Source organism: Myodes glareolus, chromosome 5 (assembly GCF_982192425.1).
Source record: "Myodes glareolus chromosome 5, mMyoGla1.1, whole genome shotgun sequence".
NCBI classification, from domain to species: Eukaryota; Metazoa; Chordata; class Mammalia; order Rodentia; family Cricetidae; genus Myodes; species Myodes glareolus.
Genome location: NC_142030.1, coordinates 59213784 through 59241630, shown reverse-complemented (window position 1 = coordinate 59241630; position 27847 = coordinate 59213784). Strand labels below are relative to the sequence as shown.

Here is a 27847-nt window from a genome sequence, read left to right as displayed (position 1 = left end):
CCCAGCTCGAGGGACTCAAAAGGTCTATGTACCCATTAAGCAACTGTAACACTCTGCTTATAAACCCCAATTAAATACTAACAGGACCAGCCAGAACCATTCATTCTTGCAACCAACATAAACCAGGAAGCTGTTTCTTAAAGAAGCCACACCTCTGCTTGTAGTCAGCAAACAGAGCCTACCTGAGCTACTGAGAAACTGCACTTGGCTCCCATTTTTGTGGGTCTAGAAGCCTTGTTTGTTTGTTTGTTCTTAAGCTTTTTTAGGTGTTATATAGATCCAGACAGTGACTATCATTTGTAGGTAGAGACTGCTCATTCATTTCTTGGCCACCCAGACACTAATAATCACACAGAAACTATATTAATTACAACACTGATAGGCTGATGACTCAGGCATATTTCTAGAAAGTTCGTACATCTTAAATTAACCCATTTCTATTAATCTGTGTACCGTCATGAGGCTGTGCCTTACTGGTAAGAGTCCAGCATCCTTCTCCTTTGGCAGCTACATGATGTCTCTCTGACTCCACCTACTCTCTCTATATATTTCTGCTCAAATTTCCCACCTAGTTTTATTTTGCCCTGACATAGGCCAAAGCAGCTTCTTTAATAACCAATGATAATAAAACATATTCATAGCACACAGAGGGGAATCCCACAACAGCTAAATGTCTGGGGGCTGTAACTCTGGAGCAACACTATAGAGCCACGTGACTTACACAACTCATTTACCACCCTTAGTATCACCTACAAAATGAGAATAATACTTTTACTGTCCTGATCATTATTGTTGCTTTTATTTCCCACTATTGTTTAATAAACATTTTGCCTGATCTTCATCCACTGATAGCTGGGAAAGAGCCTATGAACTCTTAGGATTTCCTGGAGGTCAAGTTTTTTAGTCTGCCCCTGCATCTCACCGAAGACCATGATGAAAAGACGACTAAAAAAGGGGTTGTGGGTACCAAAAAGACCAGTCATGTGATTAGCTTTGAACTAATGTTATCATTTTGAATTTATGGCCTCTAGAAATTAAACCCAGCTATGTGGCCAATGAGTCCATCCGCCAAGCCTGTCTAGTAAAAGCCCTACACTATGAGGTTCAAGTGAGCTTCCTGATGATGAATGTTCTCCAACTCCATGAGGAGGTAACACCAGAAGCTTTGTGTCTTGACCCCAATCAACTTTGAAGTCCACTTGTAGGGTCCTGGTAGACTTCAGCTATAATTGTAATTATAGCATTTTCCTCGGTTCTGTCAGTCACTGCAGAAAACATCAAAGCCGAGGCCAGGACTCTCCAGATGTATAGCAAATTAGAAGACTTCCCAAATGATCTCTGAAGTGGGGACAAGCATCTGAAGTTGGGTCACTCTTGTTAGAGACTCAAGCAGTTCCCATAGAGACCAGAAGAGTGGAGTTATTTGTTGCTCTGTGAATGCTGGGATTTAAACCGAGGTCCTCTAGAAGAGCAGTCAGAGCTCCTAACCACAGAACCATCTCTCCAGCCTCCTTGCTAGAGAGTCCCTGATAAATCTAAATATTACATATCATTGCATGGGACTCCAGTGGTTCCTATGGGTAATAAGTGTCATCACATACATAAAAACCTATGAACTGTGAAATCTTGACAATATTAGTGATGTGATAAAACAATGCAATGGCTTTAACAAATGATCAACAGAGACCAGAGGGGAAAGGGATGTCGAAACAGACTCTCACTATGTCGGTCAGGCTAGCTTCAAACTTAACATCTTCTAGGTTTTGCTTTCAACTATTAGGATTACATCACATACATATATATGTACATACATGTATATCATATATGCATACATATATCTGGGGCATTTTCTATCAATTCAAATGGATTTCTGTTGTTTCTAATAGTCTTTTGCTGAAACTTTCCTTAACTAAACTTACTACTAACATAAAATTTGATAAGGACTTAATATGTACAAGAGTCTACACTAGGTATACAACAAGTAGGAGAAATGAGGAGACTAACATAAAAAGAAAGCAGACCTTCCTTTAATAAATACAGAAACCAACAGTTGAGATAAGGTAATAAATCCTGAAACAAAGCAGAAAGTTCACATAAGTAAAGCAAAGGGCTAGATCCAAGGGAGTCAAACAGAACTTGTAGAGGAAACAGTGTGTGAAGCAGTCTTAAGAAATGCCCAAGACACCCGGGATTCCCCTCTAGAGCCAAGTCTCTTGCCAACCCTAAAATGGCTCCCTCAATGTAGATATCTTCTTCCCTGCTCCTGTATCTGCCCTTCCTCCATCTCCACCCTCCCACTCCCCCAAGCTCTCTCCAGTCTTTCCTTTCTCTCTTCTCTCTCCCCCTCTTCCCTTCCCCCATCCCACTCCCACCCCTACCCCCACCCCCATGCTCCCAACTTTTGCCCCACAATCTTGTTTGCTTCCAATTTCCAGGAGGATCTATATATGTTTTTCTTTGGGTTCACCTTGTTATTTGGCTTCTCTAGAATTGCAAACTATAGGCTTAATGTCCTTTGTTTATGGCTAGAGTCCACTAATGAGTGAGTACACACCATATTCATCTTTTTGTGCCTGGGTTATCTCACTCAGGATAGTGGTTTCTATTTCTATCCATTTGCATGCAAAATTCAAGATGTCATTTTTTTTTTTTTTACCGCTGAGTAGTACTCTAATGTGTATATATTCCACACTTTCTTTATCCATTCTTCCATTGAGGGCCATCTAGGTTGTTTCCAGGTTCTGGCTATTACAAATAATGCTGCTATGAACATAGTTGAACAAATGCTTTTGTAGTATGGTTGGGCATTTCTAGGTGTCAATGGGGAAGTCCCCAGCTAGGTCCTTGGGCAGCAGAGCAGAGGGTACCTGAACTGGCCTTGCCCCACTATCACACTGATGATTATCTTGAATATCACCATAGAATCTTCGTCCGGCAATAGATGGAGATAGAGACAGAGACCCTCATCAGAGCAACAGACTGAGTTCCCAAGGTCCAGTTGAAGAGCAGAAGGAGGAAGAAGATGAGCAAGGAAGTCTGGACTGCAAGGTGTTTGTCCACCCACTGAGAAAGTGTGCCTGTTCTAATGGGAGCTCTCCAAATCCAAATGGACCGGGACTGAATGAGCATGCAATCAAACCAGATTCTCTGAATGTGGCTGACAATGGGGGCTGACTGAGATGCCATTGATAAAGGCACTGGGACTTGTTTCTACTGCATGTACTGACTTTTTAGGACCCTAGTCTGTTTGGATCCCCTAGGCCTGGATATAGGTGGGAGGGCCTTGGACTTCCCACAGGGCAAGGTTCCCTGCCCTTTCTTAAGGAGGGAGGGGGAGGAAGGAGGGAGAGTGGGGGAGCAGGAGGGAAACGGGAAGAGGGGAAGAAGTATAAATTTTTGAATGGAAAATAAATAAATAAAAATAAAGAAATTATATATATGTATGTATGTATGTATATATGTATATATATATATATATATATATATATATATATATATGAAAGAAAGAAATATCCAAGACAGAGAAAGTAAGCAAAAGAATATGCCAGACTGAGCAGACTGAGGGACAGCAAAGCAAAGGTACAAATGCAGAAGAACACAGGCATCCTTGGAGAGGAACACCCACAAACATGTCACAGATGGTCAGAAAGATGCATGGGAGCCAAGTTACCAGGGTATTGAACAGGAAATGAGAGAGTTCGTAACATCCTGTGGGCAGAAGGGAACTGGTAAACAACCTGGAGTGATCCAATGTACAGTCTGATGTACACATTGTGTGTTAGCCTTCTAATAAGGGAATTCTTGTTGAAAAGATTGAGATCCCTGCTCAACTCCCTCATTTTAGAGGTGAAAACAAAACCTTAGGCAATGTGGACAAGCCAGTGAGAGACAGCATCACAAACTTCTAAGTCAGTCCTTCCCAAAGATGCTGTCTCTCACTTAAAGCAACAATTTTGAATTTGAGTGAATGATAAGTTAATGACCCGCCTTTCAGAATGGATTAGCTGTCCCTAGTCTCTCCTCTGCTTATTTACTCCTGAAACAATCAAAAAAAAAAAAAAGAGAGAGAGAGAAAAAACAGCACAAGATGGTGACGGACAGAGGAGCTGGAGGGTACTGACCACAGGAAAGAATCCGTGTTCTTGGTGTAAAGCTGGATCCCCAGAACTGAGCCCAGGGTACTGGCTCCACTGACACCAGCCAGGGGCAGAGCTGAATGATCTGAAAAGAGATCCGTCTCTGTGTGATATCAACTAAAAATAGCAACAGGACTGCTCAACAGAAACACGAGCCATAGCCTCCTGAAACAGCTGGATCGTGTGACAGGTGAAGTCAAACATAGCATTCCTCTGCAGCCTAGGAGAGCCTGAGCTTAAACCATGATGGACCTGTTCTCTCTCTCTCTCTCTCTCTCTCTCTCTCTCTCTCTCTCTTCTCTCTCCCTCCTTCCTTCCCTCTCTCTCTCTTTTGTCTCTGTCTCTCTCGCTCTGTATCTTCCTTTCTGTTTCCCTACCCCTCTCCTTCTGTCTCAGTATGTATCCCTCTGTCTCTCTCTCTCTCTCTCTCTCTGTCTCTGTCTCTCTCTCTCTGTCTCTCTCTCTCTCTCACACTCTCCATGTCTCCCTCTCCCTCCTTCTTTCCCTCACTCCCCCTTTCCCCCTCCTTTTTCCCCTCCCTATTACCCTCTTCCTCACCCCCTCCCTCTCTGCTGTGCTGAGCCTCAAACCCAAGCCCTCACTCTTGCTAGGCAAGCTCTTTCCTGTGAGCTACAGCCCAGCCCTTCTCTGCACCACCCCTATGCCGCACCTCTACTGCACTCTCCTCTGCATTGTCTTGGTCTTTCTACAATACCTAAAATCATTAATCCTAGAGCACTGGAACATTCCTGAAGAGCCTTTAACTTGTAAAGGACACTCAAGGAGCCCAGAACCCAGAATGTGCCTTCCTTGCCTCCTCCTTTACCAACACATGAGACTCCCCAGACAGAAAGGAAAAAAGCACTCTGCTTGCAGTGAGATACTGATGTGATGATGTCTGGGTTTTTACTGACTACCAGCATTCCATGACTCCTTAAAGTCCAGAAATACCAGATCAGTGCTAACTTCATGAGAATAAAGTTAATAATCCAGTATTACGACCTCCTTCAGAGTGCAGAAATGTGGCCTGAGGACATAGAGTCACTGAGAGACTCGGGTTGACTTGGGAGGAACAGTGTACTGACCTGCGGTGAAGGTTGTAAGCCAGTGGGGTCTGGGGAGCATTCATCTAAAGGGCTTCAGATCCACAACCTTGCACTCAGCTCCAAGGTGCCTCCCACATTCCCCACTAAACCACCACGTGTCTTGTAGCTCAGTTTTCTTATGCATCTCTACACATATTGTAGACAGACCACCCAATATGCAGGGAAGCATCACTTAATAACAGTGATAAAAGACATAACATAGGACACTATTTTAGGGCAAACTAGTGTTTTAGTAAATAGAAGCACAGTAAAACTAATGATGAAAGTAAATGTGTGATCCAAAATCAAGTACAGCATACCGCACAATAATTACCTATATTACATCAATATGACTACCAGCACAGCGTCACCATGGATGCTTGAGTGACGGGCTGTACTAGGACACAACTTGCAGATATATAGGAGTACCCTCCTACATGTAGTTACATCATTGGCCAACTGTATGGCATGTTACCAAAGTTACAGGCAGCTATTGCAGGTTAAGGATATCCCTTTATGGGTAGTTTGTTTCCAAATGAGACTCTCTTGGAGAAAACCAAATTTTCATTTGCAAGTGGTTATCAGTTGAAGATAGGTTCTGGGTTAGGGCCATGTGTCCACTTCTGCCTGCAGCTCTGGAGCAGACCCATGCAGGCTCTATGCATGTTGCCTCAGTTTCTGTGATTTTATATGTGCATCAGTCCTGTTGTGCTTGGAAGGCCTTGTGGGGTCCTTCATCTCCTCTTCTTCTCATACGCTTTCTGCCTCCTCTTCCACAGAGTTCCCTGGGCCCTGGCGGGAAGGATCTGATGGAGACAACCTGTGTAGGGCTGAGTGTTCCAAGGTCTCTCACTCTGCGCATTGTCCAGCTGTGGGCCTCTGTATTTGCTCCCATCTGCTGCAGGAGGAAGCTTCTCTGAGCACGGAATCCTGAGTGTTCAAACGAATCTGTTTCTTGCACATCTTCTTGCTCTCCTTTCCTTCTGTCTCTTTGTCCTATTCTGTTTGTTTTTTTAATCTCATATCTTACTTTAATTTATTTTATTATTAGCTCTTAGAAACCTATTTATTTTCTAATGAGAGACAGAAAGGGGGTAGATTGGATAGGAGTGTTGTGCCCAGATCACGACCCTCAGAGAGAGACCACCAGAGAGGCCCAGACTGTAATAAGCAAGGTTTAATCAGTTTAAACAAGTTTAAACATGTTTGGAACTCATCTCCATCCCCGTTACAACAAGGTAGAGAGGAGTTGTGGTTCCTCTGTGGGGTAAGCTTTTAAAGGCATAACTACAAAGAGAATCTTTGAAGATGCTTTGGCATAGGTACAAGGACTTTTGCTCCCTCGCATTTTGTTAAGTAAGTTTTTTTTTTCTTGTTTTTAGAGAAGCCACTGTTCTTGAGTTAGGCCATCTTTATCAGCCTGTACCAGGTGGCTGCCTGGGTTGAGCTAAGTGACCTTGTGCTCAGAATATCCTGGGTGGGAGAGGGGAAGGCCACTATCTTCCTGGGAAAACATTCTGCTAGGAAATTTCTTCTTGCCCCTTTGAGAATAAGGGGTGAGGGAGGGTCCCACAGGAGGAATCCCATGAAAACACAAAACTGGAAGCCAGAATATATATGTGAAGGACCTGTAGTGTAAAAAAGAGAATAAATGAATAAAAATAAAGGTAAAAATAAAAATGATAAAATTCACAAAAGAGAAAAGAAAAAGTCCTGACACAACTTTATGATACAAGAAATCTTCAAGGAAGCAGATGGAGGGGACACTACAATCATGATATATTATGTGAAATATATATATATATATATATATTCACATATATGTGAATGTCTTTTAAGTTTTTCTTGTAGAAAATTTCTCGTTTATTCTTAAAATATAGCTAAGAAGCCATAACAAGTCTTTTCTTGAGGTTCTCCTATCAGAATACTATTTATTTTATTTTATCTAAGAAAAAGTGGGTGGTTCCCTGGGCTTATACAACAGACAGCATCCATTTATGTGTTCAAGAAACATGTATTGTGTTATCTATTGCTTCAGTCACAGAGATCAAACAACGAAATCAAACCTTTTCTGTCATCAGGCCTAAGCATAGAAGAGAAAAACAGCAACAAATTTTAGGGAGCAGAAGCAGACAGACATGCTTTGTCAAGTAGTGGTAAGTTCTACGTAAAAGAAAAAATAATAATAAATAAATAAGAGGATGAAAAATGCATGCTGATTATTGCTTGACTTAGATCCATGGCAGTTTCTCCTAAGGAATGAACTGAGCTATAACTCAGCCCTGCAAAACTGCTCCTTCTTTCCCAGGACAGAAATCTAATTTTTCTGTGGAACAACCTTACTATAATCTGAAGTTTGGGAAGTGAAGCAATTTTCTTAATTGAAAGCAAAGCATATGCTCTGTGAGATTGGATTCTTCTTTAATAGGATTTGTAGGAAGATAAAGATTTATGACCAATACAGGACCAATGAAATTATAAAGAGAACTAGATATAACGGAAATGCCGAGCAAATGGCCTTTCTGGTTCATGGTCACTCTGGTGCTTCTGAAATCACCTTTCTCAGAAATAGGGAAAACTGAAAGTTGCGCTTGAGCAATTGTACCTAAACAAGACACAATACTGTTTTTTGAAGAAGCCATAGCAAGAGTATTAAATGTGGAGTTTTAACAGCAATTCCTGTGTTGCTTCCCTTCCCTTTTCAAGAAAATTATAAAAATGTGGAGCTTTGTTGTTGAACATAATGAATGAAGAAACTTGTCCCTGGGGGATAAATTCCTTTCTTACCACACTGTAGCAAAATGTCTGACATAGTCAGCTTGTGGGAGGAAGCATAGATGAGCTCACAGCTTCAGCACGTCCAGTCCATAGGCCTTAACTACTGAGTCTGGCTGGGCCCATCATGAGGCAAGTGTCATGGAGGCAGAGACCTGGAGAGAAGGAGGCTGTTCACCCAGTGAGGAGCAGGCAGTAGAGGAACGACACAGGGATAGGCCTGAACAAGACCCAAGCCCAAGAACAATTCCCAAGTTCCTCCTCTAGCTAAGCCTCTCTACTTCCGCCCCCAACCCCCTCCCAGCTGGGGCCTGAGCATCAACACATCAACCTGTGGGAACATTGCATATTTGGCCCTAACACCACACATGGTGCTTGACACAAAACAGAGCAGAAACAAGAGGAGATAAATTGTTCTCTCTTCCCTGAGCCATGGGAAACGGAGAGACTATGGGCAACAGTGAGGATGTTAACGATTTTTCTGTAAGTGTTTAATTTCTCTTGGAAATCCTGGAACCCGAAGTGATTTAGTGTGTGACTTTCATGGGCAGAACTGTTTTCCAGAACCTCATCTCTAAAGGGCACTAAATCAAGAGATGCCCCACGTGGTTATAAAAAGTCCGAGAGGCAAATGCTCTCCGAAGGACACACTTTGGTTATTTGCTCTCGCATGTAAGAGAGGATGAGGCTGGTAAGTGTAGGGTACTAAAAGTCCTAGGGAAACTTCTTTAATGACTACAGATAATTTGTGAGTATAACTATTAACATACTACAAACTCAAAAATGAGCTTTTCTTAATGTTCTCATTACTCCATCCTGCCTCCCCCACTAATAAATTACATAATGGTTTAAAAACTATAATTCCTGATCCAAAGAGCTCAATATATTATCACTAACATTTTTTAATATCTTTTTCGTGGTCATCAAAGATACACAAAGAAAACAAAATTATGGTAGGGACAGGGATTTGGAAATTTGAGAGGGAAGGGAGAAATGAAATAAGTATTTTAATTTCTTAAAATTTTTATTTAATTTCTTAAATAAAAAAATGTCAAAATTATGCAATCTAATTAATCCCACTTGACAAACAATCAAATGAAAATCAAAGAAAGAATCTTATTAACATATGAATACCCTGCATTTCCCTTTACTATGATGGAACAGTTATAATATCATTTTCCCTCCAGTTTTTCTTTTTTTCCAGAACGTTCTTGACCTGATTTGGGCAATTTAACACTAAGAGAATTTCAACATTTATGACCCCTAACCTAAATTTTCCACAATCATTGGCCAAGGGATTTCTGTGATTTTTTTCAGCGCTAAATATAGAAATTAGATTTATGTTACCATTTGGATTATTTTTCAATTTTTTATTTGTACTAAGCTTTAAAACCACTTTAAATGCCTCTTAATATTTTATGAGCACCATTTAGTGCCTGAAAGTGCTGTCTTAGGTGTTCATGCAACTGTTCTGACCTATATTGTAGAGCTGTTCAAACATGACTTTCCAAGGGTATTTTTGCAAATGGCCACCTTGAGAGTTGTTTTTGACTTCTCCCCTTCCACTGGCTTCATAATGATAGATCAGTTTCAGAATACTTCGTTACCAGGGGAATGGATACACATCAAAGGGAAGGAGCATCATCTCTGCTGAATCCCTTGTCCTTCACGTTTACAAAACCTCTTTATATGGTTGAAAAACTGAGATTTAGAAAAATGATTTAGGGTAATAGTAAAATGTGTGGTTTGAAAACAAGACTGGCATTCTGTATGAGGCGCCCCCACGGTAGTGTGTTTCATTTGCTTTGAGTCTGAAAATAAAGTTTCGCTTTGGGTTTTTGCTTTTGTTTTGTTTTCTTTCATGCTTTTAAAGGAAAACAATGACACAGATAAAGAAATGAGCCTTTCTGAAAGAGAAAAACAACGTCTAAAATGGAAGAAAGCAAGCTGCAGACATTGGTGTTCTGGGGTGAAAGCAATAACAACATTTGTCTGCAAGTACTGGAAATACGGATGGAGGGGCACTGTGTGTACTGGTAATCAACAACCCCCAAGACAGGAAATACATTATTTAGGCTGATTACTATCTTGAGAACCCAAAGCTCATATGCTTCTGTAAGATTACAGCCACTTTATATTACAAATGAGACCACAGCCTAGAACCTGTAAAATGTCTTCAAATTATTCAAGTCAACCAAAGACAAATAAAAATATGTTGGAGCCCTGGTACTCAAAAAGGCATCAAGGTGACTGAAGAGATACCCCAGTAGGCAAATGGCTTCTCTTTCCAGTACAAGAACCTGAGTTTGATTGCCACATTTATAGAAATCTAGGTGTGGTGATGGAGACTTGAATTCCCAGTACTGGGAAGGCAGAAACAGCTGTCTCTCTGGGAATCACTTGACAACCAGCCCAGCTTCTTGGTGGTCTCCAGGCCAATGAAATGCTGTTTCAGTCAAAAAATTGGACAAGACCTGAGTAATGTACCAATCCAAATACACATACAGACACACACACACACACACACACACACACACACACACACGATGTAAAGGTATTATATCAAAGATAAAAAATTATAAAGAGATAAAGTAAGATTAATGTAAACTCCTGGCAGATAGATAATAAGAAAGGTAAAGAATTAGAGATTGCTAAATGCAGACCCATTCACTATAAGTTTTCTGTCAGGGACAGTATGTCCAAGGAGAGTTGGCCTGTTAAAAGCTAAGTGTATCTGTCTTCTGGGTACATATTGAGAAAGACTCCAGCTATGAGAACAAGGTTCACTTGAGACATTCCAGAAAGGCAACTTGGTGGGATGGCATGTAGTCCTAGTTGGAAAAAAGTTTATGTGCATGGCTTATGGAAAAGAAAGGGCATGTCAGTCTGTTCTAAATCCAGAAACCTTGTCTTTGATTCCATGAACAAGCTATTTAAGTCCCAAGTGCCAGATCAAGAAGGCAACCATAGCCCAGCAAACTATCTGTGTGAAGAGGCATAGCAACCTCATTGATTCTAGGTATCTATTCAACACAGTGGTGTGTGACACTTAATCACCGTCTACCCTGGTAACTTTTGGTAATTTTATAATGAAGTCATACCTCCTGTTGCATAACTGTTCCCTTCGAGATCAAAACATTCCATCCTGCAGGAAGATAAACAACTCAAAATAGCTTCAGGAAGTCCCTGAAAATGACCAGATTCACTAGGCCCCTCCCTGACAGAGCAAACAATAAAAACCTAGAGTCCTCCACAGACAGGAGGAAGCCAGATCACAAAGAAAACTTTCAGACAAGCCAACCTGAAAAGAAGACTCTGAGAGCAGACCCGCTGCCTGGAAGAGGTTTAGACCAACTGAGGCTCCTGGAAAGGGCACTTTCCAACCTGCAAGCTGTGCAGTGTGCTCCAGAACCCCAGTTTTGGGAGCTGTCACCATGCTAGGGTGGGCCTTGGTGATGCAGCTGTCTTTGAGTCATTTCTGCTCCTGTAAGTAACCCCAATAAAACTCACTGGTTCACCAAATTGGACTTTGGGGTTATCTGTATTCTGATATGTTATGGGTTCCCTTTCTAGGGTGAGTAGATGTGTGGGTTGCGTCTCTCTAGAAAAAGTTTTGTCACACAGCACTCCAAACTTTTCACTGTCTGTAGAGGGATATAGACAAACAGATAACTTCAGTATATCATAGATCATAGTAAGTACTGTTATAAATATAAAAAATTAGGACCAGTAAGATTTACACAGAAAATTTTACTGTAAGAAATAATTGAAAGACAGATTCTATAATAAAATAAAACATGGGACAGTAAAAAATCATAGAAGACCAGGTAATGGTGGCACATACCTTTAATCCCAGCACTCAGGAGCCAGAGACAGGCAGATCTCTGTGAGTTCTAGGTCACCCTGGTCTACAGAGTGAGTTCTAGGACAGTCAAGGCCACACAAAGAAACCTGACTTGAAAAACCAAAAAAAATAGAAGAAGAAGAAGAAGAAGAAGAAGAAGAAGAAAAGAAAAAATAGAAAGAAAGAAAAGAAAAGCATAGAAGAAGAAGGTTATAGAAACATTTGTTTAAGAGGGAAACCAAATATAATAATGCATGATTGTAATTCCAGCAGTTGGGATGTGGAGGCAGGAGGATCAAAAGTTCAAGGTCATCCTTGGTATGTAGCAAGTTTGAGGCCAGTCTGAGCTATGTGAGACACTAAAGAAATAAACTATACGTAGATAGATCGATAGATAGATAGATAGATAGATAGATAGATAGATAGATAGATGGATGGATGGATGGATGGATGGATGGATGGATGGATGGATGGATGGATAGATAGATAGATTGATTGATTGATTGATTGATTGATTGATAAAGCTTGAACGTGAAATAGGGCTTATTGCAAGAGCACTTTGTTGAGCTATCCACTATCAGTTATTAGATTTTATTAGCTACCTAGAATTATTGTCTACAACCATAAGAAAAGACGAGAAAACAAGCACAGAAGAGCAATGCAAGAATAATCCAACCAATAAGATTATCTAGTCTTCTGATTGATGCTTATCTGACAACACACATTTCATTTAACTTGTCCCCAAATGTGATTTCCAGATTAAACTTAGATCATTTCTGCAGTGCAGAAATGTTAGCAAGGTTTATGTGGAAAGAGTGTGTGTGCGTGCGTGTGTGCGTGCGTGCGTGTGTGTGTTTTGCTAAGCAAATGACAGGAAATAAAATAAATTCAGTAAAATCATATGAAAAGTATGTTGCATTGCAATCATTCTGAGTGAAATGAGATTTCAATAAAAATACCTGTCAGCTGACTTGTCCAGATGTTTTATAACCCTGATGTTGGCAAAACTGCGTGGAGAAGGAAGTGTTACATCATCCCCCATTCTACTTTCCATCAGCATAAAGTGTCCTTATATTCAGAGGCTCATCCTGTGTTTATCGGCATCTTGAAGACCTTCTCGAAATATGTTTGCTATATAACCCTACGGCTTCTGGATTGCTTCTTATGCCAGGCATCAGATTCATTGAGGCAAAGCAGGAAGCAACTATCTGTTACATTACATCTCAAATTACTTCATTTCTGGTTAATAATCAAATTTCCCCTAATTATATTCATTATTGCTTCAACTTTCTCCATATGTGATTGTTAAGCATTTATTACTACTGGGACGTTTATTCCAATCATTCTTTGGAATTACAGTAAACCTCTATTAGATGGATCTTTTGAGAAAATGATGCCTTAGCTAATAGAGCCTTCTGATTTTCTAAATAGTATCCTACAGACACAGGACCATTCTTTGGGAGGTAGACAAATGTTCTACCACAAGAGAAGAATGAGGAGAAAAAATAAGAAATAGGGGAGAAAGGTTGAGTTGAAGGATATTTTTCTCACTCGAATAAATTTAAAAAGCATTTTGACCTCAGGAGTTCACTAATGGGCTTCTTCAAATCAAGAATAGACATTGTGAGCCATGAAGAAAATAAATTGCCATTTTAAAAACTTACATAGCCAAAAGACCTTTTCCTGAAGACCTAGAATTATAGATGATTTTACTTAGTGGGTAGATTTAAGAAATTATCTTTTAGGCTGTCATATGCCAGGAGTAGTGACTCCTCTGTGTCTTGTGTGAGGCTGGCCCTGCTAAACACTAAAGCCTTCCTCCATCAGACAAGCCTTTCAGAATACCTAGGGAAAGGGAGCGACCCAGTACACACAGTGGATGTGCAATAAATATTTGTTGAACTAATAAATTCTTGGCATGGTAAACTAATAAAATTTTAATGAGGGTCTTTGTGGCCCTAAAGTTTCTTGTCTGTAGAACAGAGGTTTGTCTAGTGTCTCTTGGGTTCTCACACCCTTAATCTTTTGATTCTGACTTCACAGTGGCTCAGGAACACCATGCTAGTTGCTCCTTGTTCTACAGAATTCTAAGAGGGCCACTGAAGATCCTAGTAATTTGGACTAGTCTTCTAGAGTAAAAAGATGCCCTGTAATGTCTCCGCAGCACAAATGGTGGTTTATTCCTTCACTTCTCCTGCCCCCAAACAAAATGCAGACATGTTCTGAGCAACCAATGGTTATGTTTTCTTCCCTGCTCAGCAGTTGGTTTTTGATATAAAATGTTTTCTCTTTTGGTAATGGAAATCATGTGTCTATCCTAACAAGGGAACTTGAGAAACATGCTGGTAGTCAGTTGTTTACAGTAATTTTCTGCTAGAAACTGCCAACTCAAAAGTTTTACTGATTTTTTTATAATAAAATATTACCCTTCAAGCCATTGAAATATTTCATGTGTTAGTGTTCTTGTAATCCTGATTTTTATGCCATATTATATAACTGTTGAAGAGTTTTCTGTCGCTGTTTTTAAAACAAGGCAGGAGCACAGTTCCTGCAGATGGACAGTTAGGAAAAGCACTCTATGCTCTACCAGCACAAGCAGAGTGGGAAGCAGGCACGGGGCTGTATCTACTTCAGTTCAGGTCTGACATTTGCCTGGAGACAGCATCAGACCCCATAGACCGAGGGCTTTGCTCCAAGACTGCCTCTACCCCTGAGCGAGATTTACAAGTCTTCGCTAGTTTTTGCCTGTTTCTCATGACTTCTTCTCCTGGACTAATTTTCTCAAGCTACTCAAAAAGCTTGAGAAAATGCTAATATTTACGAGTTGCTTATTGTGAGTTGTGTTTCAGGGGACACAGATGAAGCAACACACAGGGTGATGTACATGGGAAGGGGTACTGAGCCCCAGTGCCCTTTTTGAGAACGCCATCCTCCAGGAGCTGCGGCCTCTTCAGCTGTCCGGAAGCTCTGCCACCCTGTCCTTTAGGTTTTATAGACTTCATGTCATAGATTGTGAGCAGAAGAACTCTAAGGGGTATCTATTCATACTCTTCTTGTTGTCTTTGTGGAATACTGCTCGCTCCATCAGAGTTGGGAGGGAGGGACAGGACCCATAAAGAATTCAGAGGGTCTTATGTCTGACTATGAGACCAGGTTAGTTTGAAGAATGTCTTTATGGCCTGGTTCAAGACAGCAAGGGGAAATTAAGGATTTTGTGACCAGCTTTAGGGAAGGTGGATGAGCCAGTAACTGTGAACAAAACCCAAAACACTATATATGATAATTTCTCAGGATGACAAAGTACCTGTCCCACTTAGCCCCAATGGTGCTAGAGATCTCATTTGTAAAATATAAATAACTGTATGAATATTTTGTATCCAGGCAGCACATCGCCAGAGCTCTCATGATTGATGAAGTTTCCTATTACTGTTTTCAACAGAGCATCTCCTCTAAGCGGCCAGGGTGCTTCCCAAGCATCCGCCCTATTAATCACATCTCCCTAGGAAAGAAATGGGTTGAATAGACCATTGCCCTGATTTCACAAAGGTAGGAAAAAAAGTTATAGGATCAAAGAGGTTTTTTTTCTAAGGTTACCTAAGATCCTATTGTATCTGTGGTTTGGAAAGAAAGAGATCCCTGGCTTCCAGGCAGTCAGAAGAGTCTGTTGTTTCCAATTCAAAATTTCATCCAAAATATGAGATAGCAGGCAATTTAATATCTAGGGTTGCCAATGCATGAATCATGTGATAGAAAGTGCAGCCACATTAATATGCAAATATACAGATATAAGATGATTTTTTTTACTAACCACGATGCCTCCCACTTCTCAGGAAAAAAATTATGTCTTTGTGAAAAGAGACTAGAACTGAGAAGGATAGCAAGCTCCTCAATTTATTTTCATGAGCATATGAGGGAGTGTGTGCAGCTATTACTCACTCTTGGGAATAATTCTCAGTCTGGGGAAGAAGAAGAGATTCACTGCCCCTGTGGGTGCACTGTGCCAGGATGCTCTCTCCAAACATTAGCTCGCTAAAGGGATTTAAAGCTCTAAGAAAAATCCAAATAAAGGCCCAAAAGACTGACGCTACAATACCTAAGTGATTAGCCCTGCATCGTTTCACTGCCCTCGTCCGCTTGCACTGAAAGCACTGGAAGAACCGAACAGATGGGTCTCTTTGGAAGTCAGGGAGGAGGAACAGGTCCTAAAATGCACCGTGCTTTGTTGGAACGATGCACAGCTGTAGACCACTCTGCCTGTGTCCAGAGAGAAATGGAATCCAGCCTGTTCTCCCCCGGGCTCAGTGTAGACTTTATTGTTCCCATTGTGCCCAGCAAATGAAAGCAGCATCAGAAGACAGCCCCTGGAACTCTTAGGAAACGGCGAGGAGAGTAGCCAAAGGTCCGGCTTTATTTGATTGTTTGACTTGGTTAGTTTTAAATTATGAATAATGGCAAGCACACAGAATAGAGAGAACAGTGTTATGTACCTCCTAAGTTTCACAGTAGAGGTGGATATACATAGACTTTTTGTTTTGTTGTTGCTTGTTTGTTTTGTTTTGTTTTTTCAGCCTGTTGGCCAATTAATTTCTCAACAGGGAAAGGTTAGTTCAAGGTGTCTGCAAGCCTGAACTCCATGGTATGCTTCCAGGAAGGTATAAAACCCCAAACATTCGAACAAACAGCAAGTAGCACATCAATAGCCCCTTACTCTATAAAATAGCCAATCTTGATTATTAACTTGATGGTATTATGATCACCACGGAAACACACCCATGAGCATATCTATGAAGATGTTTCCATAAAAGTTTAAGAGGGAAGACCCAACCTGAATGTAGGTGGCTCCATCCCATGAGCAGGGGTCATAGACTGAGTTCAAAAGAGAAGCAAACTCTTGGCTCCCTATTTGTGACTGATGGCTGCCTCCTGCTCATGCCACTGTACCTTCCCTGCCTTGATGGGTTAGAGTCCCTCGAACTATAAGACAAAATAAACCTTTTCTTCCCCAGTTTGCTTCTTGTAAGTTACTTGATCACAGAAATAAGACACATAAAAAGTTATTACACCTACTAAATTTCACTTTTCTCCAACATTATCTCATAGTTTATGTTCCAGCGTCCCCTAACAATGAGTATGACTTTCTCATTTTTACATATGTGATATTTTTTACATAAAGTGAACCAATAGACTGAAAGACACACAGATAATAAAAAGAACAAATCCAAAAACATCTTATTTCTGGGCCCAATCCTCATTTTGAAGGAGAGTTCATTAAAAATACTTAATCAGAAAAAAAAAACATTAGAATTTTATAACCTCTAAGCAGGGCATGGAGGCTACTCTCCACTGCCGGCATGACTGGACTTACCAGCACTGAGGAGACGCCCCTAGGTTGGTCCATAAAGGGTTTACAGAGAATCTTAACTGAGGATGAAAACAGCATCCCATACGACAGGATCCTGTAGGTACCAAGGTCTTTTTCCCTTCTTCCTGGCGATTTGCTGTTTGACTCTGGCTCCCTGGAGATTCTGCACTAGCACTGGCTTGAGGGGATAGCTTAGGAAGAATTTGGCTCTCTTTTGTTATGGTGATTCCACCTGTAATCAAGGTTCTAGCAGTGGGCCCCACATGCCTGGCCTCTCCCAGCTGATTCTGCCTGAGGCACCGGGCACCTGTAATCTCCTTCTCCTGCTCCTGATGGGAGGAGGCCTTGCCCTTTTGAACCCCCTTGCCCACTGGTATAAATACCCGACTTGAGTTTAATAAAGTGGCCATTTACTCTTTGGTAAGTGAGCAAGGTCTCTTTTGTGTGTGTCTATTTAAACCCTCAGGACAGTCGTCCATTCTCATGGGCCCAAGTTCGGGAAAGCGCGGGCCTGGATCGGGTGTGGGTATCCACAGAAAAGGTGGGGCCTTACAGATCCTGCAGTGGATAAGGAGAGGGTGAGCCCAGCGCTACCCCACCTTTTTGCGTTTCTTAACTAGAACACAATTTGAGTATTCTCACCCTCTCACCCGTCCCTTCCCAGCATGGCAGATTCCACCCTCCGAAGCCACAAGCCAAAGCAAGCCCACCCATCTCCAAATCATTTCTTGGGTACTTGGTCACAGCAATGAATAAAGTAACCAGTATACCAAGAGTGTCCTCATAAAACATCAAATAATAGCTAATATAATTGGGATTATGTGACCAATAAGCTCTCCTGTGACATAGGAGACCCGCTGGTATTTTGTTTTACTCTCTCTCTCATCCTGCCTCTCTTATTCCTAGCAAACTCTATTCCATGCCACTCTTGTATATAAGGGAGGCTTGAATGAGTGTCTCAGTTACACTAACTGGCCCATGTCTCCTCATTCCCACCCATAAAACTAGATAGCAAACACTGAGGAGACCCAAGGGGCTCACCTGAGAGTGGTTATCACTACTGATACCATATTTCCCCATTTATATCACGATGCAGGTAATGTAGAAATGATATGTAACATTTGTTAAATGAAATAAAGTATTATTTCCTCACTGAATCTTAGTATGCATTATATAGATGCCATGATTCTTGAACTACTGTGAGCACTCACGGTACATTTTTGCATAACTCGGAAGTATTCATGCAAGGTCTCCCCATCCACATGGACTTCTTCTCTCAGATCCAGTCCTTCTCTCCCCTTCCCCTCAGCTAGGACACATATTCAGGGAGTGCTCAACTGCTCCTCAGATGTCACCTCAGCCCAGAAACCTTCACAGTTTCTTCTTCTAAGTTCTTGGCATTTTTTGACAACACCTGCCAATAACAGCTGAAAATGTTCCTGATGGGCCTGGGCAATGCTTCCCATCTTGACAGCAAAAACGTCGTGAAGATCTACTCATTTAGCCTAAATTAGTCAGGTAATACACACACACACACACACACACACACCTATAATCTTGTGTGTTGCCCAAAGGAAAGAAAGGGGAAAAATGAAAAAAAAAACACAAGACGTAGTCATTCTCAGGCATCTCTGGAAATATGAGACAGCAAAATAATATCTAGTTCTCCCATCCAGCAAGAGACAGCTGCTAGAGCAAATCTGATGCCAGACCCCAGCAAGTTAGGCAGAATCTGTGTGTGTGTGTGTGTGTGTTCCAACCTACAAACAAACTAAAGGTATTTTCCCCATAGAATCTGTCCCATGTCACAAACCTGATAGGTAAGACTTTGATAAGAGAGATCTATGTGGAATTCTGTCTCTATACTGATAATGTTTATACGCATGCTGATTTATTTAGAGGTTTTCTTTGTTCTATTGATTTGCGTTGGGATTGACAAACTGGTGCTGAAATGTTTCATTATATTATGGCTAAGTGCCCCATTCCCTCTGTTGCTCTTAAAAATAATCTCTTGTGTAAGAGATTATTCTAGAAATATTACTTACAGAATGTTACTCAGCTGTAAAAGGAAAAGAAAGAATGTAATGCTGCCATTTGCAATAATATGCATGAGCCTATAAGACTCCATACTAAGTAAACAAACTTAACACAGAAAGACAGATGCTGTATGGTCCCATTTCTGTGTGTGATCTCACACTGTTACACTCATGGATACAGAGGAACATGGAGAAAAGTTGGCTCTAGGGCAAGGCTCTTTGTTAGTCGTCTCTTGTTTCCATGACAAAACACATAAGATAACCAATTCAAACAGAGACCAGGTTTATTTTGGCTCAGTTTCAGAGCTTTCTGTCCATAGTTCAAATGCCCATTGCTTTTGAGCCTGTGGTGAGGCATCACCCCATGGCATCTAGGAGAGAGAGAAACAGAGACAGAGACAGAGAGAGGCAGAGAGAGCGAGAGAGAAAGAAAACGCAGGCGCTGGACTTCCAATATCCTCTTTAAAGACACACCTCCTCTGTTCCAACTTCCTTTCACTAGGCCCCAACACTTAAAAGATTCCACCATACCATAATAGTCCCATAAGCTGGCAACCAAGCCTTTGACACTTAAGTCTCCGTAGAACACATCTACGGAGTTACCAAGATGAATAACTTCTGATAATCTGGGGTACAGCATGGGTGGTCATGGCTGTGGTAATTAAATTGACTGTTGTAATCACTACACAATGAATACATATCAACTCATTACACAGTACAACTTGAATGTAAAGCATCTTTATGTGTCAAACATTTGTCTAAAAAATAAAAAAACTATTACTTGGGTATCAAATTGGAGGAAGACAAGACTATGTTTAATCCAGATACAAAATGAGGATAGGAATGCAGTCGGTACAAGGGACAAGAGAGAATCCTCTTGCCACCATAACTTCTGCCACAGGTCCTTCCTCCCAGGCTTGGCACATGGGCAGTCATTGGGGAGGAGACAGAAGCAGAACTCAAGAGATAGAGATCAGCGTGATCTGGTCACTTATCAGACAGTGACTGTGAGAGAACGGGACCATTCTTAGATTACCAGCCCCAGCAAGTACGGGGATGTGGGTGTCCCTGGCATCACACGGGAAATGATGCAAGTCCAGGCTAAGAAATAAGTTAGAGGATGTGCACGTTATCCCAGGACGGAACTCCAGGAGCATCCACAGTCTGGAGAAGATGCAGGGCTTGAGGGCTGGACCATTACGCTTTCTCTAGAGAGTGAAGCACAACTCAAGGCTGTCTCGAAGAGGTCATTGGAAGGATGCCTCGAGAGCTGTCACTCACAGGTTTCATCTAGTTCAGGATCTACTTGGTCAGTGGTCATCAGCCTGGAACTCCAAGGGACCAGCACATAAAGAACTGGGCTATTTACTTTAAGGCAACACATGAAACCCGAACTGAATTCTGCAGTTAAACCAGGTGGGCAGCCTTGAGCTGGCCATGCAAAACACAAACACGTACAACACGATCATATTGAACACTTAACAAATATGCCAGGCAGAGTTCTATGTGCTTTAACATGCTAATTTATTCCATCCTTACTACAACCCAATGAGGTAAATGCTATTACCTCTCCCCACAGAGGAGATGGAAAATCAGGGACCTTGTGCAGTCAGGCTGGTTCTGAAGCCTAGGCTCTAGAACCTTACACAGCACTGCCTCCGCAACGAGGCCCTGTAATCATGCTTAGAGAGCCTGGAGTGACTCCTGCTGGCTCCAGCTGTCACTGCAAGTCAGGTTGTGGTTGGTGGAAGCTTTCTCCTCCGCCCAAAAAGAATGCCTGCAGACCATCTCTTGCTGGACCTAGAGGCAAATCTGTCTAGTATTCAGCAGGGCCCTGAGTCTTCTTTGGAATCAATATGTATTGTTGGAGCTATTCACAGCTTCAAAGGGAAGTGCCACAGACTAATAACAGGCCAGGGGAGAAAACTTGTTAGAAGACTGAGTCTCTACCATTTACTTTCCAGAGAGTGCATTCCAAATACTGTCATTTTCAATGGTTTCCCTTTCTTCTCAACATAATGAAAATCTCTGGTGGCAGCATATTGTGTAAGACACCATGCTGCCCATAGCTTAAAAGAGGAAGGATACAAACTGGACCGACTTGGTTTCATCAAAAAGAAATTGAGATCATTTATGTTTATGTGACTCATCAGCTCACAGAAAGCAGGAATCAAAGGTCATGAATCTTATTTCTTCTGGGCACGTGTCACTACTAAGATACCTTTGTTTTGATAAAGGACTTTCCATCTTCCCAAAGTGTTGTCAGAGGCTGCTTGTTCGTTTCCCAGCTGCCAAGACCTGAAATAATCACATGGAAACTGTATTATTACAACACTGCTTGGCCTATTAGCTTATGCATATTTCTAGCTAGCTCTTGTATCTCAAATTAACCCATTTCTATTAATCTGTGTATCACTACGAGGGCGTGGCCTCCTGGCAAGGTTCTAGTGTCTGTCTCCCTGACCCCACTCACTCTCTCCTCCTTTATCTGCTTGAATTCCCACCTTGCCCTATTCTACCAAGCCAAACAGCTTTATTCGTTAACCAATAAAAACAACACATAGACAGAAGGACTTCCCATACCACTAAAGAGAAGACAAACATATACAGAATTCAGTTCACTTACTATATCTGGAATTCTGTGAGTCTAAACTTAGAGCTCATGTTTTTTGTTTGTTTGTTTTTGTTTTTGTTCTTATGATCCAAAAGGATTTAGTACTGGGATCCAAGAATGGTTCAGTATATATAAATGAGTAAATACAACTCACCACATAAACAGAATAAAAAATAAAATCACATGATCATTTCAGCAAAGATAAAAAACATTTGATAGAATTTATCTTTTTTTAACAAGAATTTATATTTATTCAATTGGTCTACTGTAGTGATGAGGCAAGCAGGCCTGCTTTTCATCCTGCCTGGCTCACGCATGGCTTGCTTTACACCCGAAATAAAAACACACAAACTGTATTCATTTAAACACTGCCTGGCCCATTAGCTATAGCCTCTTACTGGCTAACTCTCACATCTTGACTAACCCATTTCTATTAATGTGCGTAGCCCGGGAAGATTCTGACCTATGTCCATCTTGGGCCGGAGCTTCATGGCATCTGCCTGCCTCTGCTTTCTTTCTCCCACAATTCTGTTCTGCCTTCCCTGCCTACCTATGTTCTGATCTATCAGGCCAAGCAGTTTTCTTTATTAATTAACCAATGAAAGCAACAGATAAATAGAAGACCCTCCTACATCAGTCTATAAGAACTAGTTCCAGGTCAGCCCATGGTCTTTCCATTGCAACAGATTAGACAGAGTTGAGGCCAACCAGATCATCTGTTACTCTACAATTACTAGCAAAGCCTGCTGGCTTCCACCCAAAGCGCAAAGCATTGCTGGCAGACAGGATAGTCTAAGTGCCACTGTTCTCCATACTTCTTATTCGTTTACACTCCATCCTTCCTACCCATCCCTCTTCCTTAGAGGACTAAAGCAAAATTAAAATGTGGGAAATAAAACCCTAATGTACAAAGCTGAAAACATAAACAGGGCCCAGGACCAAACCCAGGAATGAGGTGGCTCCATAATCCATTCTAATAAAGCAGGAAATGTAACAGTGGGTAATCCATAGTTTACTTCACCTCTGGGCCTTGTACCAAGCGTGAGCTACTATATGACAGATGCTATGCTAGGTGCTAAGAATTTGGTGATGAAGACTTATGGACACTGAGTTTATGATACTGTCTCCTTTCCCAACAGTTGCCCTTCCCATCTTCCCTAAAAGATACCCTTACCATCTGGTCTGAAAGTCTATCCCAGATAAAATATTGCTAATGGACCCCTAACCTGACGAGAATCTTCACACTGGAAAAATCAAAAACAAAAACCGGGAAAATGATTTGGTCGGGTACAATAGACACAACTCTAGAACTGGCCTTTGATTAATGACTTCATGCAGAGTGTGCACAGCCTGTAGACTCCTCCTGTTTGGAAAGATTGTCTCTCGACTCCTTGTGCATAGATAATATCAGGTACCTCGCCCTCATGTTTCCTTTCAGTAAAGGTTGTTCTTCCAAGCTTAGCCAAGAGAATAAAATTGTTTTTCGGACATTCTTCTCCTGACAGTCATCCAGGTGGGGTCTCTTAGGCTTCCCTCCGCTGTCACTTAATAAAAGGAGAGCTAAGTTGCAGGTACCTTCGGAGGTTTCTCTATCTCTAGGCAGCTTTGGGAGCTTGAATCTGAATATTTGACCTCTAAGACAGCATGGCTGGGATAGATGGCCTTATTGGAGATGTCTGGGATGAAGCCAGATCCCTCACAGCCTGGAAAAGGAATCAGGATGTATGTGTTTCCTCCAAACAGAGCCAACCCTAAGCCATGCCTAAATCCATGAAAGCTACTACCAAATGCCCAGCACCCAATTTCTCTTTTGTAAAATCTCTTCTGCTTTCAAGAACTCCTTCATTTCCCAGATCTCACATAATAAGTTTTGTCAAGCAGAGCTTTATATAGCCATCAGAATTCACGTTGAGGGGAATGTTTTGCAGAGTGAAAAGATATTTGGGGATTCCCCCTTGAGCCCCTAATTCACAAGGTGTGAAAATTATCAATTTTGTTCTGGTCACTGTTTCCTGAGCTCTCAAAGCCACCTTATTTCCTGCACCAAGTCAAGGTTTATGGTGTTAGTTCTAAGAACTGGTTTGTAAGTAATGAGGCAGACTATTTCTTGTTAGACTAAATTAACAAGAAAGAAATGGGCTTTTCTGGCCCATTACTCTGATAAACAGTGACAAGATGTTTACCTAGCCTCAAAAACGCAAACTTCCCACTGGGGTTTTAAAGGCATCTACTGGGAAGCGAATATCAGCTAAGACTGTTGCTGTGCAACAAGACGTGAACTCGGGAGCATCACATTATGACTGGAGGATGCTGAACATGGAACTTAATCTCCATGGAGTTCCGTTTCTACATTCAGAACTATGAGACTTCAATAGTACTTACCTTTTGACTTTAAATGAAAGACTTGATAAAATAGCGTGATGGTAGGTTCCTAATAGGGGTCTGTTATTCTAACTACCCCCTCACTGTTGTCCTTCTGCTTGTGACTTGAGGGATACTGGAGAAAAGTGTTGGGAGGCTCCCATCCTCGTGTCTAGGAGCCCAGCTAGGCACCACTAGGGTCTGCAGGTGTCCTAAAAGAATGTTAGCAATTGAAGAGCAGCTCTTATGATTCTTATTCATTTTTTTGTCCCAACCTCTCTCCCCAGGGACAGCCAGCAGAGATGTCATGACTTTCCTCTGAAAGGGTAGGGAGGGGAGGCTATGGAGAACTGGTACTTCATCTGAGCTCCATTTTTTTAAGTATAAGGAGAACCAAGTGATATGTGGGGACATGGCCTAAAAGAGACAAGAAAACCAGCTGAACCCATAGGACTGTGGCAACAGCATAAAGGCAGGGCAATCTGGGGTGGAGACAAGATGGGCAAAGGGGAGCCTGAGACATTGACCGGAGGGTAACTGGTAAAAGACCAAAATCTGATTCCTATTGTACTCTAACTCTTCCCCATTGGGAAGCCAAAACTATCCTTGAACTTTACTTCTTTATCTTCGCCCCCCCCCAAAAAAAATGAAAATTTAACTCAAACAAACAGAACTATTTAGAGAGCTCTCAAAATGAGGTTGCCTGCAATTGTAAGTGATCAAGAAGCCCCAACATGAGATGCACCCACAGTTACTCTAAAACATACCTCAAGAAGTGCAAAGTACGCTATGGCGCGGGGGAGGCAGCTTGGCCGGGTGGGAGCCTTGTGCAGTGGAAAACAGGGTAGTAGCGAGGAGGAGGGGTGAGCCTCGTCACAGGATTTCCAGCAAGAACATCATTCTGAGGCAGCTGATACCTTCTGGGCTTCCTGCCAGCTGACCATCACCTGCTCAGAAACCACAGAGGAAAGCACTTTCCCTCCCTCGGATTCATGTCAACCTGTTCTTCTGCCCACTAATTTTGCCTCCCTTTTACTTTCCAAAAAAATGATGGCCCTGAACTCAATTGAAATGGGGATCATCTCTTTTCAACTGATTAACGAGCCACTGCAGAGATGCCTGGATGATGCCAGCCCACCAGAGCCTGGGGATGTGGTGTTTACCATCTGCCGAGCCCTGTCCTATAGGTTGAAATGTGGCCCTCTCTATGAATAGAGGGAGAACTCATTCACCTCCTTGTTTTCAAACCACACTTTCCCTCAAAAGCCTGCATTCCCACTCCTGAGATCAGACTTTGGGGGGGGTATTTTGCTTGTTTTTCTTTTTTAGTTTATCGAGATCAGGCTTTAGGGGGTCACAAAAATAAGACACAGGTTTATCAGGACCAGATTTTGTATTTGTTCTGAGAATGGGCACAATTTCTCTTTGTCAATCTAGAGAAGGCAGCGGAAGCCTTGTGTCAGCCCTCCCGTGTGGTGTCCTAGGGAAATAGATATCAGGCAGACAAGCTTTGCTGAGGCAGAGGGTGGGTGAGTACTGGATTGCGTATATCAGTATTCATTCATTCATCTAAATTAGTGTCAACGGAATGTCTAATAACATGACAAAAGGTACAAGGAAAACAGCTTAAGTCTCTCTACCCAAGACAAACAATCTGCAGCCAAAAGGACATCATAGTACGGTGTGGTCAGTGACATCATGGGAAAGCCAAGGGGCAATAAAGTCAAAGTCAGGACAAAGGAATAGCTCTAAGTCATGGGGTTGAGGGAACTCTCTGGAAAGGAGGAAGATCCATGCTTAAGTGATCCAGCAGCTCTTGCTACACAAAACCTTGCTTGCTTCAAACAGATGAGAGAGGATGGAAGAGAAAAGAGCAATCATAGTGCAGAACTGTGACCCCTGAGCCATTTCAGATGTGATGTCCTTGACACCTTGCAAGAACAGGAAGTCACTGGCAAATACCCTATGTCTTGCAGACGTCCCATAAGCAGAAAGTCAACTTGGGCTAGTAGACCAGAGATAATACATAAATATATAAAATATATTTAAAATAATAAATAAATCAAAATAAATAAAATATTTTCTTCCTATATTTCAAAGTCTCTCCAGTAAGGAGAGGGAAAAATGTCAAAAATATCTATCAAATTAATGGAACACATAAAAGCAGGCACAATTCCCTAGATCCTAATGCCAAGAAGTGTCCTCTTATAATGTCACTTTGTATGAAGGTGTCTGATGTGGGATTTCTGTCTATATGATGTGATTACCCTTGGTTAATAAAGGAACTGCTTTGGGCCTATAACAGAGCTATAGGGGAACAGAGCTAGGCAGGGGAAACTAAACTGAATGCTAGGAGAAAGAAGGGTGGAGTCAGAGAGAAGCCATGTAGCCCCTCTAGAGCCGAACTGAACTTTACCTGGTAAGCCACAGCCACGTGGCGATACACAGATTACTAGAAATAGGCTAAATTAATATGTAAGAGTTAGCCAATAAGAAGCTAGGGTTAATGGGCCAAGCACTAATTTAATTAATACAGTTTCTGTGTGATTATTTCGGGGCTAAGCAACTGGGAGACAAACAAGCGGTATCCTTACTACAGGTGTCAATGGGAGTTCACAGACATCTGTAAACAACTGGCCTTGATCTTGATAGTTTGAGCCCAATCGTCTCTCCTACACCCTCTCCTCTGGAGCCACCATCCTTTGCCCTGACCATCCCTTAGCTGCCATATCAGCACCTCACACGGGAGTTTCCCACTCTAATTCTTCCCTGAGGTGTGCCTCAAACTGTAGAACAGAGAGTCAGGCACTGTGGGAGAGACCATGCTGCACACAAAACAAGAAGGGAGGGAGGGAAAAATGGAGGGAGAAGAGAGCAACCAAGAGCCTGAGTACCACAGACCCAAGTCTTCTGGTTACTGGGTGAAGAGCAGCAAAAGTTGGCAAGAGAAAGGGCTGAGACAAAAGGGTGCTCATAGATTTGCCGACTGCTGTCATGCTATCACTGACACAGTACAGAGAGGACACTGGAGTTCCAGTAATTAAATGTTCCCTGCAGAAGACACCTCTGCCATCTACACATGACCCTGAAGCCTCCCCCTCATGGACCACTTTGACAACCTCCATTATCTGTACATGAGCCCAAACCACACCCCTACCCATGCATGGACCACTTTGCCAACCTCTGCCATCCTCTCATGATCCCGAAGCCTCTCCTCATGGACTACTTCATTACACCATCTGAGAAATTCTTTCATCGTTCTACACATTTAAAGCACGATTCCATGCAATTTTATTTACCCCTTTTATGACATTTTACAGTGTCAGCCTTGACACTTCACCTTGACATGAGCTTCAAGGTAATATTTCTGGGATAAGAAACCCTCAATTGTGACTTGAAATTTTTGTTCCTATAAAAGTTACCTAATGAGCACACCGTTCTTATTTTGAAGACTATGTAATTCAGACACTTCCAATAACCAAGAGAGTTTGCTGCTGCTAATAATTTATATCACTATCTCTAAACTTTTTAATCATTCACCCATGAGTAAAAGTTCTGATCATGTGCCCCAAGATGTATTCACTTATAAATTTCATATGCAAATAATTATCCATACACAGAGCAAATATGTTTA

At 41.7% G+C, this 27847-nt stretch overlaps 1 long non-coding RNA gene across 1 annotated transcript; it reads right to left on the bottom strand.

The window, feature by feature from the left end:
* Positions 1 to 6381: 6381 nt before the first annotated feature.
* Positions 6382 to 26181, bottom strand: LOC148122091 (uncharacterized). Its single transcript, XR_015737891.1, has 4 exons — positions 24981 to 26181; positions 24235 to 24425; positions 21460 to 21536; positions 6382 to 6849 (listed from the first exon to the last, which is right to left on the bottom strand). It is a non-coding gene; the product is annotated as an uncharacterized LOC148122091 (long non-coding RNA).
* Between the last annotated feature and the right edge of the window lie 1666 nt (positions 26182 to 27847).